We start from the raw sequence: 17,740 nt of genomic DNA, 5'->3' as shown, positions 1-17,740 counted from the left end.
ATTTTTAGACAAGATGGAAATTAACGAATATATTTTTGGAAAAAGCATGGAAAATTAGCTCAATTGCGAATATTAGCCCCTAAAATTTTCCCCGTTGAAGCTGCAATTGAAGGAAATGTTGGACAAGGAATACATTAGGCCAAGTGTATCATCACGGGGTGCACTGGTACTGTTTGTGAAGAAGAAAGCTAGTACTCTCAGGCTATGAATTGACTACAGACAGTTGAGCAAAGTGATCATCAAGAACATGTATCCGTTATCGAGGATTGATGACTTGTTTGAAAAATTGAAGGGATCAGTAGTGTTATCAAAGATTGATATGAGATATAGATATCATCAGGTACACATTAAATAAGAGTACATCTACAAGAAAACTTTCGGACTAGGTACATACATTATGAGTTTGTTGTAATGCTCCAACTACCTTTATGTGCTTAATGAATAGTGTGTTGCATCCTTACTTGGACAAGTTTTTTATTGTGTTCATTGATGATATATTGGTATATTCTAAAAATAAAGAAGGGCATTCCCAACATTTAGCAGCAGTGTTGAGATTGTTGAGAGAGCATCAGTTGTATGCTAAGCTCAGCAAGTGCAGTTTCTTTTAGACTGAGGTACACTATTTGGGACATGTGGTTTCGAAGGATGGCATAACAATGAACCCATTAAAGGTAAGATCTCTCATGGAATGGGAAACTCCTAGGAATGTGGATGAGGTGAGATATTTCATGGGGTTAGAAGGCTATTATAGGAGGTTCATCAAGAACTTCTCGCAGATTTCTTACCCAATCACATCATTGCAGAGGAAAGGTAAGAAGTTTGAATGGACATAGGAGTGTGCAGCCAGTTTTGAGTAGCTCAAGCAGTTGTTAACACATGCACAAGTGTTAAAGATAACAGATTCTGACAAAGAGTTTGTAGTATGTAAATATGCTTGCAAGAGAGGACTTGGTGGATTCCTTATGCAGGATGGACATGTGGTATGCTACAAGTCATGGAAACTAAATGAGCATGAACAAAACTACCCGACACATGATCTTGAGTTGGATGCGATCATACATGCATTGAAGATGTGGAGCCACTATCTTCTTGGTAGGAGGTTTGTATTAATGAGTGATCATAATGGTTTGTGGTATCTATTTGACCAACCAAATATGAATGGAAGGAAGACTTGGTGGTTGGTCATGATCAATGAGTTTGACTTTGAGATCAGGTATATCAAAGGTAAAAAGAACCAGGTGGCAGATGCTCTCAGGAAGAGAATACAGGTAAATCACATAGTAGCTATGAGCTCCTATGGGATAGATTTACAAGATAGGATTTTGTAGGCAAGTCAACAAGATGACAGGTATATGGAGATTGTGCATAGGTCATAGTAGAGTATAGGTACAGGTAGTGGTACAGGTATGGGTATAGGTACAATTAGTGGTACAAGTACATTTGGTGGTACATGTACATGTGCATGTAGTGTTATGGGTACAGGTAGTGGTATAGGTATAGGTACAGATGCATGTGCATAGGATTTTAATTATTGTCTCATGGTAGATGGATTGGTTATATTTAGGGACATGATATATGTGCGAGATAGAAATGAGCTCAAGAAGGTGATATTGAGGGAGTTTCACGTGAAACTATATTCAGGTTACCCGAGTTATCAGAAGATGATGACAATAGTGAAGAGATTCTATTATTGGCCAAATTGGAAGAGAGATGTAATAGAGTTTGTGGCTAGGTGCTTAGATTGTCAGCAAGTAAAGGTAGAGTGTAAGCATCCAGGTGGACTACTACAGTAAATTCTGATTCCAGAGTGGAAATGGGAGGTCATTTCCATGGAATTTATCACAAGTTTTTCGAGGACAATGAGACAGCATGATTCCATCACGGTAGTGGGGGGCAGGTTGAGAAAGGTAGGGAACTTCATTCCAGTGAAGTCTACATTCTCAACAAGTGATGTAGCACATGTTTTCATTAGGGACATGGTCAGATTGCATGGAGTTCCAAAGAAGATTGTGTCATACAGGGATGTGAAGTTCACTTCCAAGTTTTGGAAGGAGTTATTTGCAAGCTTGAGCACAAACTTGGCCTTCAGTACAACTTATCATCTGCAGATGGATGGACAGATAGAGAGGGTCAACAATATATTAGAGGATGTGTTGAGGATGTATGTGATGCATTAACAACGAAAGTGGGAAGAGTACCGTCCACTCATAGAGTTCACTTACAAAAATGGGTACCAAGAGTCACTGAGGATGAGTTTGTTTGAGGCATTGTATGGGTGGAGTTGTAATACTCCCATCAGCTGGAGTGGTCTAGTTAATAGGGTGTTGATTGGACTGGACATGTTGGTAGACATGGAGTGGGAATGTAGGTAATCAATAATAATTTGAAAGAAGCATAGGATATGAAGAAGAGCTATGCAAATTGGAATAGGTTGTTCAAGGAGTTTGAGGTTGGGGAACATGTGTACTTGTGCATCAAAACAAATAAGATCTCCTTGCAGATTGGATGATGTGCCAAGCTGGCACCCCGTTTTTTGTCGACCTTTTAGGATTATTGAGAGGAATGGATGAGTAGCCAATCAACTTGCACTAACTATGACAGTGAAAGTCCATGATGCTTTCCATGTGTATTTGTTTAAGAAGTATGTTAAATATGTTGATCATGTGATTGATTAGTCTGTATTGCAAGTGGATCTAGAAGGAGAATTCCAGCAGGAACCATAGTGCATTTTGTAGAGAAAGATGCTCATGCTCCGAAACCGAGAAATTGAGCAAGTTAAAGTGCAATGGAAGCACTTTGGGCCCAATGAAGCTACATGGGAAATGGAGGATCAGATGCCGACTATGTATCCTTCCTTATTCACTGGTTAAGCAGATGTTTTGGTATATGTATTTGGTACAAGTTTTGGTGATGTTTGGTATATGTACATATCTATATGGATGTAAATACTAACATGAGCTATGTTATAAAGCTTCCATAAGCGGTATGGGTGTCATGTCATTATGATGTTATACTTGTTATGTTGTCATGTTGGTTTGCTTCTCAGCAAGATGATAATTATAAATACTGAGACGAGCTAAGTTATAAATATCCATGGGAAGTATGTTTTTATTACAATATCCTTGTTGGTTGTAGGTGTTACTAAACACCGAGGATGGTGTTCCCCCAAGTGGGAGGGTTCTGTAACAACCCTAGTGAAAATTCCATGTAATAAAATTTATTAAAGGAAAAATAATAACCACGGTTGATGGGACACATATTCCAAGCTGAATGTTGGGAAAAATCATAGTGATGGGGATCATTGGTAATTGATTAATGGCTAAGGAAAATGTAAAAGGTAATGGAAAAGGCTTTGGAAAGGAAAAGTGACCTTTTTGGCACATTTATTTATGAAAATAATGGAAATTAGGAGAAAAGGGAGGTGAAAGGTCACAGGTTTCATGTGAGGAGGAAAATGAAGGAAAATAATGGAAAGTGAAGAGAATAGAGGCCTCATTATTAAAAAGGCTTCTGAGGATTAGTTCACAGACTTTCGTCAATTTAGTTTTGGAGCTCTCATTCTAATCTCTCTCTCTCATACTCTTGGAAACTTAGATTTTTCTTGGAGCACTCTTGGAGAGTGTGGCATACTTATAGTTTTGGATCAAGAAGGAAAAGGAAGAGCAGGAAAGCATAATAAGACATCGAGATCAATAACTACAACAATTTTTGCTTGCAGGTACCAAGTTTCATGTATGTTTTCCTCACTAGTTTTGGCATGCATGGCATATGCATGTGGTTTATTAGTTATGATCTATCATTGACATGGAGGATTTCTTGGTTGACAGTGGATTTGGTTAGCCTTCCATTTCTAGGATAGCCATGGTGTTGTGGGTTCATTTCTTTATTTTTCTAGTTGGTTATCATGATTCCTTTAGCTTGGGTTGAGTTACTAGTCTTGGAAGCCTTGGTTGGACAAATGCTCTGGAATCCCTGTAACAACTTGGGTTGAGTTACTAGTCTTGGAAGCCATAGTTGGATAAATGCTCTAAAGGCCCTTTGTGGTTTGAGTTATTAGTCCTGGAAGCCCTGGTTGGATAAACAATTTGGAAGTTCGAAGACAGCTGTGGATTGAGTTACTAGTCCTAGAAGCCTTGGTTGGAACAAACACTTTGGAGTCCTAGAAGGCTTGGGTAGAGACCAATCTAGTGATGGTTTGTGATATCCAACAGTGAGGTGGAATCACTATTTTGTGGGTCGAGGAGATTTGGCCTATGGAAGCCCTAGTTAAGTTTTGATGGATTGTTCCATGATATTCCACATTCATGCTTGGAATATGGCATGGGGGTAACTGGCTAAAGAGAGATTTGGCTCAGCCATGTCTGTGGTCAGGTGGTTCATGGAATTCCCAAACCTTGTTTGCCTTTGCATCATTAATATGAGGTTATTTCTCCTTGTCAATCCATGAGTATTATACTGGTTTATATGTGGATTATATGGCTATTGTTTCCTTGCTATTTTTGTTGTTATTATGTTGGTTATGAAAATGTATTATGACAGTGGCTATGTATGGACCTCATCATTTTTTTACTTGTAAATGAATGAACAATGTGTCTATGGCATAATAGATGAAATTGCATCTAATGTGTTGAGGAATCAATGCTTCATAACGAATCTCAGATATTTATGAGACCCCTATGCTCAGTGCTGCTGTTAAGACCTGTAGCTTTCACGTTTGTGACATGTTTGATGAAATTCTTGTTATGGCTAATCAGGGTCCAGTCTTGTCCTTGCCAATGTTTTTGCAAATGTATCATTGTTTTTTTGTGTAAATTCATTTCTAAATGTGTCATTGAGTTCTTGGAAGTGACTTGGGATCTGAGCCTGAAAAAATGGCACAAATCCTAGAGTCGCAGGAACAACACTAGGGAAAAAAAGTCCCCAGATGCACCCATGCCTTACTGTGGGAGAATATGGAGCCTACCAAACACACCCTTGTCTATATCAAGGGAGCTTCCAGGGGTTCGATGGACTAAAACCTTAGTTGGTCTTAGGGGATGGTTACCTGAGTGGTTCGGATGACTCCTGGGAGTTTTGTTGTTGATGTGGAAGGTTTGTGTGATGTGTTATGTTGGTTCCACTTCCTTAACTGACACATAGGGAGTCAAATCATATCATAGTAACTTCTCATCACATGTTTACCCTGGTTGGTCGGTTACTTGGGTAGATGTGGGAGGAGGGTGTTATAATCACTACATGGGCCCAAATGCAACAAACCTTCAATGATAAATACAAGGATTAATGTAGATCCAAATAAAAAAAAGAGGAAACGTTTAAGATTACCCTTGGATCTGATGAATCTTTGGAATACTATGACAAAAGGTTTCAACTCAATTATATGTAGGCCAACTATACCCTTGATGTTGAGTCACTCAAGCTAGTTATTCTTTGAGGGATCATGGAAGATGTAATGGAAACCCTCAATATTCTATATGGAGGAGATATCTACCAAGTTCCTTATGATGACATCAAAACTGCATTAAAGAATTATTCTAAGGCTGTTAGGAAGAAGGGTAGGTCTAGCCAAAACTTGGTTAGGTCCTCTCCCTCCACAACCTCCATCAAGCATGAAGCAGGGAGAATGTTGGGTGATTTCAAGAATGAAATGTTGCACACCTTTTCCCTGCAAATGGATACTATTCAAATCAAAAGGAAACAAGGTGAAGCAAAAAGGACACTAGCTATTTTTTCCCTATTTGTATTAAAATACATCCTAATATGGATGGTTTCATTTTTAATTAAGATGCATTTTGTGTTTTCTTTAAATAGAAACTTCAATATATATTCATTTAAAAACACTTTACAAAAGGCACAATGTAACATATATCGTGCTTCTGGCTTCTCCATTTTTTCAAGAGTATGGCTATATTCTAGTTTCTAGCAGAACTATTTCCACTAACATCATCCTTCCCTTGACAGTAGGAAATCTGTTAAAAACTCGACCATGAATAGGCCCTCCAAAAGACTCCTAAAGGAAACCAAAATTTGCAATACATCCTAATTGCTTACATGTCCATTTTAGGGTATGGAATCCCTTCTGCATTTCTAGCTTCCTCAATACTATTGAGGCTTGTATTATTGACATATCCTTGAGCTTCCTCCAAATTTCTTTTTGTGTATGACAACTTCTCAACCATCCTTGTATCTATCCTCTGCGTTATGTTTCCTTGTTCATTGTTACACAATTTCTCATTGAGCATTCTTAAAGACCACCTTCCCACATGAATGTTATAATGTAGTGTCCATTTGCTGCTACTTTTGGCTCCCCACCATATCATAACAACAATATAAACTGCCCCACTAAGTAACAAATACAACATAGTATTTACTTTGGGATCCTTTTTAACATTTAGAATTTATTTTCTTCCACTGGTTTGTTGGAGTTCCCTCTGACACATAGCTTCACTTGAGATTGCAAGCATACCTTCACTTCTAATCCTGTAAATTAAATTGGGAGAAAAAAATCCCAACTTGCTCTATTCAATCCCCAACAATATACTTGACCAATAAATGCCTTTAATTTCGTACTGGCCAACTGTGGTTGATTCCCAATCAATGGCCCAAGCCAATTAGATTCTCCACAACTCACTTGAGCATCAATATAGGCTTGAAAGTTTTTATTTATCCATGAGGACATGCATATCATTTCATTATCAAACGTAGATGTGCGATAACATATACATTGTAAACTTAGATTTAGAACAACAATTACCATAGGAGTCCCTCTTTGAGAGAAGATGAAGGGATTTGTTCCTTCCCTTTCTAGATTATGGCAATATAAAGATCAATAGGATGCCTTTCCTCACGTTGATCCCCCGATGTATCACCTAGATGACAAGTTTCATGTGATTGCTGTTGAAACTTAACAGGAGAGGGTACACATTGGAATTGAGCATAGTCTGACTTCAACAACAATGTTCTTCAAAAGGATATCCTCAAGGATTCCCAAATCAGAATCTCTTATACTATGTTTGCAGATTGGTTACACAATATAAGGAGAGCTTGAGAACTGCAATCACTCGCACCACCCAAGGATAAATATATCCAAGGAGGGATTCTGACTTTTCTCATACTAAATTCTTTAAACAAAATTAAGAAACTAGGCCTTAGAATAAATTTTTTATTTATACAAATCCAGGTGTGTTGATGATCCACCACTCGTTCCAGACACAAGCCTATGTAATACCTGCATCGCTTCCTAGATCCTTCCATGTAACATTTGATACAATTGCCTCGTTCCTTCTTTAATATCGATTATTTATACCTATAAGTGCATCCACTTGCTTTTCATAAACCATGAATTGATGAGATATGAAAGTCTCAAGCCTTCACTATAATTCGACACTTCCTACCATTTTAGATTATGTTGGTCCCTATGTACCTTACTTGTTATGCCCTGTGTGAAGCAATCATTACTTCCCCAATGCTTCTTCATGCTATCTAGCCAATTCTCCTTGCATACAAAAATGAAGTCTGAATCCCAATTTCTCTCCAAATTTCCCACTCACAACAATAACAACTAGTTACTTGGATTCTTGTCACTTGGAAGGATCAACATTCTCTTTCCTTAAGGCATCATAGGACCAAGGAAGTTTTAAGAATGATAAATGCCTCCTTGTCACTTGTTGACTTGTATGCTTATCCATTTTTCCCTTGTAGTTGCCATGGCCTCTCCCTAGGCTTGATAAGGGCCTCTTTGTTTCAATGACATTTTTCATTGAAGATAAGGATGGGGGAATACCCTCTTCCTCTTTGCCACTACAGATCACCTATATTCATGGTAGTGCCAAATTTTCCATTTGGTTTGCTACTAGGTTTTGGTCCCTTAAAACATGAAAACATATATTGATTAACATCTAGTAGTAGAGTCCTTTTATTGTTTGAAAGAGATTTCCCAACCTCAAGTCTAGTGGAAGATAACCAACAAATAAATGATAGATTAGAGTTGCAAAATACCCAATAAGTATCACTTTTCTAATCTCCCAATTTCCTCAATTGAACCAAACCTTGACACATTGCATATGCATCTGCGATATTACTCATGTTTGTGCCTAAGCACCAAGTGAATTTGTATTTATCTTTGTTAAAAAAATGATAAATCACTCCCCTACACCTACCACCCCTAATTAGGATGATTTTTCTATGAGAGTAGATTTGTCCTTTTTTTGATTTGTTTTTTTTTAAATTTGATATTTTTTTTTTTTTTTCAAAATAAAGTTAATAAAAAATAGTAACGGATTAAATTTTTATAAGTAAAAGTTTCAAAATATATATATATATATATATATATATATATATATATATATATATATATATATATATATATATATATATATATATGAGATTATTTTTTTTCCTTAGAATTTCAGTTATTTTAAAATAGATTAAAATCAATTTAAATAACAAAGTTTTATGAGCAAAACAAATTCTAATTTTCTACTTAATTTTTAAGTGAAATTTTAATAATTTGTATTTTTTATTTAAATGAGAAAGGATAATTATTAATAAATTTGTGATCTTAAAATTAAGAGCAATTTTAAAAACAAAATTTATGATCAAAATTTTCCATAATTAAATAAATTCTAACATTCTACATTGTTTTTACTAAATTGAAAAAGAGTTGTTTTACAACACACCGTATATTAGATTTTTTAAAATTAATATTTGCCATGTAACTCATCATAACATTTCATCAATTAAGTGGGGCAATTACTAAACATGTGGACAGTCATGAGTGGAATTATTTGATTTATTATATGTGCAATAAAATAATAAAAACTATTTAATTTAAATATTGATTAGTTATTTAAATAAAAAATATTTGGTAACGTACATAAGTATGTGTAAGGAACCACCCTACTTGATAGTCCAATTCCTCTTATGTTGGTTAGAGAAATGGGATTAGTTCATTTATTTTCTTTTTTTCCTTACTATATATATATACACACACACACATTTGTACTCGTCTCTCATAATTTTCTAGCAGCATCACTGTCCACCACCATCTTTGATGGCCACAATTTGAGCAGGGAGATCGACGATCTATGAATAGTTGTGCCAAACAATGTGCTCGTTCGTTAACAGGTAATCACCCTTGTCACAATCAAGGTTCCAACTGCAGGTTCCAAGCCTCCATCAGATGGACCACAATACCTTCACCCATCCAACAACTATCATTAATTGTGTCCCCCATCTCCTCTACCTTCCACTGGGTCCATGGGGGAGGCGTCGCAAATCACCTCTGCCCTTAGATCCCTGGCGATCTCGATCAACGTCCTATCCACTCAAACCATTAACTCCACTGCTGATCTAATGGTCCACATCACCTGTGCTCTCGATCAATACGCTGGGTCAACATGCTCGCAGGTTAAAAAGGGCAGGGGAGTCGAAAACAGTAGTTTTCCAAATCCACCCATTTCCAAGTCAACAACTCATGTTCACTCTGATAGGGTCAAGCCCATTCTCCAAATTCACCAAGGTACCCCTTAGAAGTAGATTTTGAGTTCCAATGAAACCACCATGACTTCCTTATAAGCACATGACATTAGGTTGGGGCCCCAACTGTCTGACCCCTCCCATGGAGCTGACCCGTCACGTCATTCCGTAGTGACTCATTCTAACACCCTCTTCCATGCTCTCCCTTAAACCTCTGGGATGGGGCCTCCGGGACACATCATCATGATGCCTCTATCTCATTAACTTAGTCTCGGATGCCCTTATTTAACCATCAGGAGTGGGTCCCTTTATAACATGTCACCTTGGTCCTACCTTCCTGGTGCTTCAAGACAATCCTCCCATTCAGTTTATGGGGTAATGGCCTACGAGATGAGATATTGTGTGGGCTCCATTCCCAGCTAATGGGGATACCCTCTGCCTCCGATTTGTAGGCCTAGCTAACCTGACACTCTGTCAGCCCTATAGCTCCTTTATGCTGTTGTTCTAAGCTTGCAGGGTGTGGATTTCAGGTCATGTGGCTAGTGGGTCATACCTTCACATGACTCTTACTTCTGATTGGCCTATGATATGACAATGCCATGACATCCCATGTTGAATCATCCCGACTACTTTTTTTGTATTGTGCTTCACATTCAACCTTCGGGGACAACTCTATGGGCTAAGATGTCCCATGACCCACCCTGCACCAATCCCACACATCCGAGGTTACATGAAGGCCAACCTGTCCTAGCCTCACATCATCTCGTGCTCTGCTGCAATTTCCCCCTTTAAAACTTACGCGAGTTTTGGTCTCCGGGATGAGCTATCATGCAAGATCCATCCCAACCAACAGGAACACTCCCCATCTCATAGTTGTGATCCCAGTTGGCATGGTGCCCAGTCACCTCTACCGTTCCTTCTCCTACACTCTCGTGAATGCTCTGGGGTGTATTCTCTAGGCTGGATTTCTTGGTAGCCCACCTTTAGGCCAATAGCGGAACTGTCAGGCATGTGTGTTTTCCAATGCACCCCAGCTTATGTCACTCCACCTACTCATAGCACTGCTAAATAAGCTACCAGGATATGGCCCCAGGCCACGTCACCCCTCTATCACCCAATCACGATAGGATGAATTCTCGACATCCAATCCTTAGATACCATGGCTAGGTCTTCCATTTGACCTATCATATAAGTTTATCTAGTTATATTATAAGGTGGGTCCCCTCCCAACTTCTCTGCAATGCAACTCAGTGTAGAACTTCAGCATGGCTCATTTAATGAGGTCCTGCGAAATCATGAGCATGCTGCTCCATCTTAAATCCATGGAGAGGATACCATGGATTTACAAAATTCTAGATCTGTGCCAACATTCTTCCATGGCTGCTATGGTTTGATAAGGCACCTACTAGTGCTATCCTCCCGAGCTAACAATAGAGTTTCTCCTCTCGAATCCACGAAATTTGCAAAATACCATAAGGGCCATACTGAGATTTGCATTCTGTGACGATCCACATGCCGAGGTGCACCCTCAGACTTGTAATGACCTGGACAACAACACTAAGGTGCTTGTCAAAGATCTCCAGGATTGTGGAAAATGCAAGGCTAAGAAGCCTCTAGTGTAGAGTCACATGCTATTATACCTAAAATACGAAGCAATTCCTTACCATTGGCACAACATCACATAAACTAATTCGAAATCTTGTAACCAATATATATATATATATATATATACACACATACATACCCTATGAAACAGGTAGTCTCCAATGTAATCATTCTACATTAATAAAAGATATATTTGTGTCAAGTGTTGCCATATTTTAGTTCATATCCTCATGTATACTTTCAATACTTTTATACCTTACACAGTATGTTATTTATTATGTGTTATTAACAACATAGTCAAGAATTTCACACAACACAACATTTCAATCCAAAAATGCAACCACATGTTCATCACATTCATAAGCACCATTTCAATCCAGAAATATAAACACACATTCATTAGCATTTAAAATGTATAAAAACACTTGGAATATTTTCGGAAACTGAGTCTAGGACAAGGACTCTCCACCCAACCATAATATTTTCGGAAACTGAGTCTAGGACAAGGACTCTCCACCCAACCATAAACAACTACAGTTAAGCTCACTTTCCATTATCATCCTCAAGCCAGATTCTAGAGGATGAGGGGCTTTCTCAAAGGATTGAAAACTCCACTGCCAGCTGAAACATGGAATCCAAAGGACCTCCTTCCTCAACCCACCAGCCACTCAACAATATAATTATATATTGGGAATATAGAGGCCAGATGATGATTCCCATCAATAGGTAAAGCTTGAAGTTCATTATGCTATCCTCCAACATTAAAACTATCCTTTTCTCACATTAATTCACATTTTTTTTTATAATATGCTTAGTAAGAAGAGTAAAAGGTGTTTGTCATAGTATGTGGCCTAATGTGATTAAATTGCAGGAAAAAAGAAGCATTTTTGAGGCATTTACTATGCAGGGGCTTGATGAAGACAACCAGGAGGGAATCTAGGGAGGCTTTTCCACCTCCTTAACTCTCTAACTCGGCTTGAGATCACCAAATCCTCACTCACAAGCTCAAATTCATTGACAACCAAGTAACTCCAAGTGCATGAGAAGCTCAAGGAGGACAATATCCACAATTTTCGAGATCAATGAGGGAATCGATCCTATTTTCAAGGGAGATTATCTTAGATACCCCTTTGCATAAATAAACGAGCTGAAATGCCCATTAGGATTCAAATTTTTTATTTAGCTAGGAGTAGCTATTGAGCCCAGGGATTTACATTTCATTGTTAACTTTCATGTGATGTATGAGACTACTATTTGCTGATAATGAGAAGTTGGTTATTAAGCTGCATTTGAGCTAGTTTTAGAGGGTTGAAACACTTGGGTTTGGGCCCAACCTAGAGGCTTTGGTCCCTCTTTTGTATTTGTCTTGTTCTTAGTTTAAAGCATTTCATGTCTTTATTCCATTGCAGTAGATGTTAAGCTATAAAAAAATGTGACTGTAGGAATCCCTATCACCTCTCTTGTGGTAGAATGGTTGGAAGGATTTACGATCTCAGTTTAAAAACATTTTGTTTACAATTTATTGGAAATAAATAGATGTTAGTTGTCCTTCTTCATACTTACTTTCTACAAATTAGGAGTTAGTTCAATGATCAGAATACTGTTGTGGCATAGAATAGCTATTATTCAAATTCAACTCATCTTTTCTGTCATAGTTTATATCAGTATGTTAATGATCAATTGATGCATGCATGTGTCTAGTTTCAGGGTTGTGTTGATCTGTAGGGGAGGGAACCTCTTTCATCTCCACCTAGACTTCTTCATCTTCTCCTTCCACCCTTCAATTATGCTCCCAAAACTCTGTTTCCATGGTCACTCTAATATTTAGATGATTGAGGACACCATGGGAATTCATCTTGGTACAAGACAAACTTCCGAGAGGTCCTAGGCTTGGCTAGGAGGCTTACCCAACCTCCATTCACTCCCTCCTACCTTCATCCACCTCTTCATGTATTCAAGACACCCTCTCTACCCTAAAAAGGCTCTCGAAAACCCTATTTTAGCAATACAAGTCCTCCTGTAGCAATACAAGACCTCCTGTAGCAACACCTGTAGCTGGCCCGTAACACCATTTTCCTTCACCTATTTTTCTCTCCACTTCAGCCTTAGCTCAGTCAAGATGAATAATGACGCCAAATTGCGATTTTATGATCAAGAGAAGCTCCTAGACCACTCCAACCACCTCTTTCCCTCACTACAAAACATAGTAGAATTAGTATGTTTCATTCACAAGCATGATGCAAGTTAGATTTCTAATTTTCAAGAAAATGTGAAGTAGATCAATGACACATGCAAATAGGTTACTAATTTGATGAATTATGCAAGATAGAGTATCTTTACTTCTGCAAGTAGATTATCCATTTCTCTTTCATGTAATGTTAATTAGCATCTACAAGTTGAACAAATGTCATTTCCATTTTCTAGTTAAGAAACCGTTCTCAATTGTGCTTTCACTATAGTTGAGTTGGAGGAATGGTCTTTAAACACCTTGATCTCATGTCATGATTGAGGGTGGAATGAGTAGAACCTAACCTACTATGCATATATCCCTGTCATCTCTAAGTTTGTACGAACCCCAGGTTGATAATTTGAGTTGAGGATCCCCTGGGAGTTGTAACACTCTTGGTGCAATAGCGTGGCTTACCACTTTTTGGCACCATTGTCGGGGAGGTGTCTAAGCAGGTGTTTCTTCTATTTGAACATTTTTTATTTTTTATTTTTTATTTTTTTTTTTTAATTTTTTTTTTTTTTCTGTTTTTCATTAGTCCTATTGCTTTGAAAAAGTGAAAATTTCAAAAAAATTGTTCTTTTATGCCTCGTAGGAGTAGGGATAACTAAGACAAATTCTCTCCAAAAACCCCCACACCCTCAAGTAGTCAACCTTCATTCTTCTTTGGTGTTTGTGAAATTCCTTCTCTGATTATAGGGGATTTAGAAGACCCTATAGGTGAGCAACTTGAAATTTTTGAAGAATCTATTGGGGGATAAGAAAAACCCATCTAACCTACCTAAACCATGGCTAAAAGCTAGAACAATGAGCTCTTCCCTATCAGAGAAACTAATGGAGAGGCTAGAATGAAAAATATAAGCTCTGCTGCCCTTCCACATTTCCATGGCCTAACCTTTGAAGATCATGATACCTTCATGCTTAAGTTCACTGTTGTCTGTAGGACCTATGAATATGCCTTTGATGATCATAAATTGAAGTTGTTTCCTTCTACTCTCAAAGATACAACCTAGCGTTGGTTTATGAGTCTACCTGGAGGCAACATCACTATAACAACCTTAGTGAAAATTCCATGTTATAAAAGTTAATAAAACAAAAATAATAACCACGATTGATGGGACACATATTCCAAGCTGAATGTTGGGCAAAAACATAGTGATGGGGATCACTGGTCATTGATTAATGGCTAAGGAAATTGGAAAAGGCAATGACAAAGGCTTTGGAAAGGCAAAGTGGCATTTTTGGCACATTTATTTAAGAAAATATTGAAAATTAGGAGAAAAGGGAGGTGAAAGGTCACAGGTTGCATGTGAGGAGGAAAATGAAGGAAAATAATGGAAAATGAAGAAAATAGAGGCTTCATTAATAAAAAGGCTTCTTAGGATCAATTCACGGACTTTTGTCAGTTCATTTTTGAAACTCTCATTCTATACTCTCTCTCTCATACTCTTGGACACTTAAAGTTTTCTTGGAGCACTCTTGGAGAGTGTTATGAAACCAACGCTCGAAAAGATAGAAAAAATAGATCAACACCTTAGAAATAAGCCTCTTCGAGGGGGAAACCTCCTTTATCTTACACAAATGAACAATTCTTAGATGATACAAATGACAAGACCTCCTTTCTATATATAGGTGTCTAGGGGTCATAATATAACCAGAGCCGACATAACAATAATAATGTAAGGGCACAATAATAACAATATGGGGACTACATGGGTAAAACAAGGGGTTAGACTAGTAGTATAGGGGCCTAACATGCCCCTGTCCCTAAAAAAATGTTGTCCTAAATGCTTGAGTAGTTCTTGATGCTTCTAAATAAAATTCTTGTCCTCCCATGTGGAATTTTCAGTGGGTAAGTTCTTCCACTTGATGAGATACTCTGAAATTGATCGATTTCATAGCTGTCGAGTTCTTGTTTCTGTGACTACTCCAAGTTTCAATACGATTTTTTCTTCCTGTTCAAGTTCTGGCAATATTGTTTGAATTGGGATGTTCTGCAACTTTTGAATGAGTGACCACACTTCTTCATCCTTCTTCCATTCATCCCTTGCTTCATTTATCCAATCTGGTTGGATAATAGAAATAGCGCACAACAATGCTTCCACATCCTCATCCTTTGAGAGTACATATGCCACAACATTTTGCTTCACTTTTTTGTAGATGATGTCAAAGTCATAACCCAACATATTTGTCACCCATTTTTTCTGTTCTTCTAAAGATAATATTTGTTCTAAAAAGTATTTAAGACTATCATGATCCATTTTTACCTTGAAGTGTCTTCCCATTGGGTAAGGTCACCATTTATTAAGTGCATGTAGTATTGCTAACATTTCCTTCTCATAAATAGCTTTCTTGAGATGTAGTCATAGAAATACCCAATCACCTACATCAAAACATTTTTCATTGCGATGTTGATCTACCTTTTGTTTCATTCGATTCTACACCAAAGTGGCATTATCCTTTCAAAGTTGGAGAACTTGTTGTTGATGCTTGATGTGATGTTTGACTACTTGAATCTTTTTCTTCTTGATATCTCCTTCTATCTTGAGAGTTTGAGGAGTGGTAATTTCTTCCAATGCTTTACAAAATATGGTCAGATTTATTTCTTGATGCTCGATGTGATCTTTAACTTTTTGAACATTTTTCTTCTTGATATGTTCTTCTATCTTGATAGTTTGAGGAGTGGTACTTCTATCCAATGCATTACAAGATATGGTCGGATTCATTTCTTCTTTCTCGATGTGATCTTTCACTTCTTGAACCTTTTTCTTCTTGATATGTCCTTCTATCTTGAGAGTTTTAGGAGTGATAATTCTTTGCAATGCTTTACAAGATATGGTCGGATTCATTTCTTCTTTCTCTGGGGTTGGTTCCTAGTGTATATTCTCTTCTTTTGACGTTTCTTGATCCTTTTCTTCCTCCTCTCCACAATCAATGTAAAATAATTTCTTCTCAGCACAATTATGACCTTTAATGTATTTGTTATCACAATTGTAACAAAGCCCTTTTTCTCTTTTTTCTTCCAATTGTTGTGGTGTAACCCTTGTAGGTTGTGGAAGGCTAGGAGAAACAACACTTCCATCTTTATAGTTGTGAGGGGTAGACTTCCTTGTTCCCATAATTTTTCTTTCCACTTTGTAACAAAGCCCTTTTTCTCTTTTTTCTTCCAATTGTTGTGGTGTTGCTCTAAAGAAGGTGTTGCTCTTTGTATCCTCATAATGTGCTATCATTTCCTCTATGAAAATTGACCACGTAACAAGTTGTTTACGAGAACAAAGCCCTTTATACCATAAAAATTGATCCAGCTCTGAATGTGAAGATGCAATATATACCTTTTGTAATAGTGGTACACCATGTAGATCAAAATATTGCTCCATCTGTAGTATCCAATTTACCGGATCCTTGCCATCAAACTTCCTCATATTGCCTTTTCTTGATTTTAGGAGATCGATCTTGAAATGAATGTAACTTTGTAATTTCGGATCTCCAAGTTTTGAAATTTCATCTTGTAGTATACCTTTGAGTCCTCTTTCTAACCCTGAAAGTCTAATCAAGATTGGATTCTGTAAGAAAGCGTTATGTCAAATCTCCCACGATAACCCGATTATAGACTGGTTCAGTAGATCGAACTTGTAAGAAGTTCCTCGTGTCACTATTTCAACCTTAGGACCTGAAACCAATACACAGAAAACTACAGTTTGTCCTCTTTCTTCAACTTCTTATGAAATTTCAATTTGATGCTCAGAGAGAAAGTTATGACGATTTTCCCAAGGTCACCTGTTTAGGATGTAATTCAGGAGCCTGCAGAAACCCTAAATGTCTCAGATTATATCTCCGAAAATATAGTGAGACAAGATTTGAAATTTGGACCCAAGCTTCACCAAGATTTCAGTTCAAATGGGTTTTAATTTTAGAGTCTGAACCTTCGTAGAACAAATATTGTAGCAAAATTTTCCCGATGACCTGTTTGAGATGAAATTCTGGAGCTTGCAAAAACCCTAACTTCCTCAGATCATATCTCCGAAAATATAGTGAGACAAGATCTCAAATTCGTATGCATGGTTCAGATCGCTTTCTTATAAAATGTGTTATTTGTTTAGCTTCTAAAACTTCGCAGAAAAAAGGTTATAGTGAAAATGCCACAATGGCCTATTTGGAGCAACGAAACCCTAGAATCCAAAGCTCTAATACCAAATGTTATGAAACCAGCTCACAAAAAATAGAAAAGATAGATCAATGCCTTAGAAATAAGCCTCTTCGAGGGGGCAACCTCCTTTACATTACACAAATGAAAAATTCTTAGATGATACAAATGACAAGACCTCCTTTCTATATATAAGAGTCTAAGGGGTCATAATATAATCAGAGCCAACATAACAACAATAATGTAAGGACACAATAATAACAATAGTGGGCTTCTATGGGGCACAATAA

The sequence above is a fragment of the Pinus tabuliformis genome, chromosome 1_2, assembly GCF_031772625.1.
Source record: "Pinus tabuliformis cultivar Carrire ecotype Pingquan chromosome 1_2, CPIR1, whole genome shotgun sequence".
NCBI lineage: Eukaryota > Viridiplantae > Streptophyta > Pinopsida > Pinales > Pinaceae > Pinus > Pinus tabuliformis.
The sequence above is the reverse complement of the archived record's forward strand: the minus strand, read 5'-3'. Positions refer to the sequence as shown.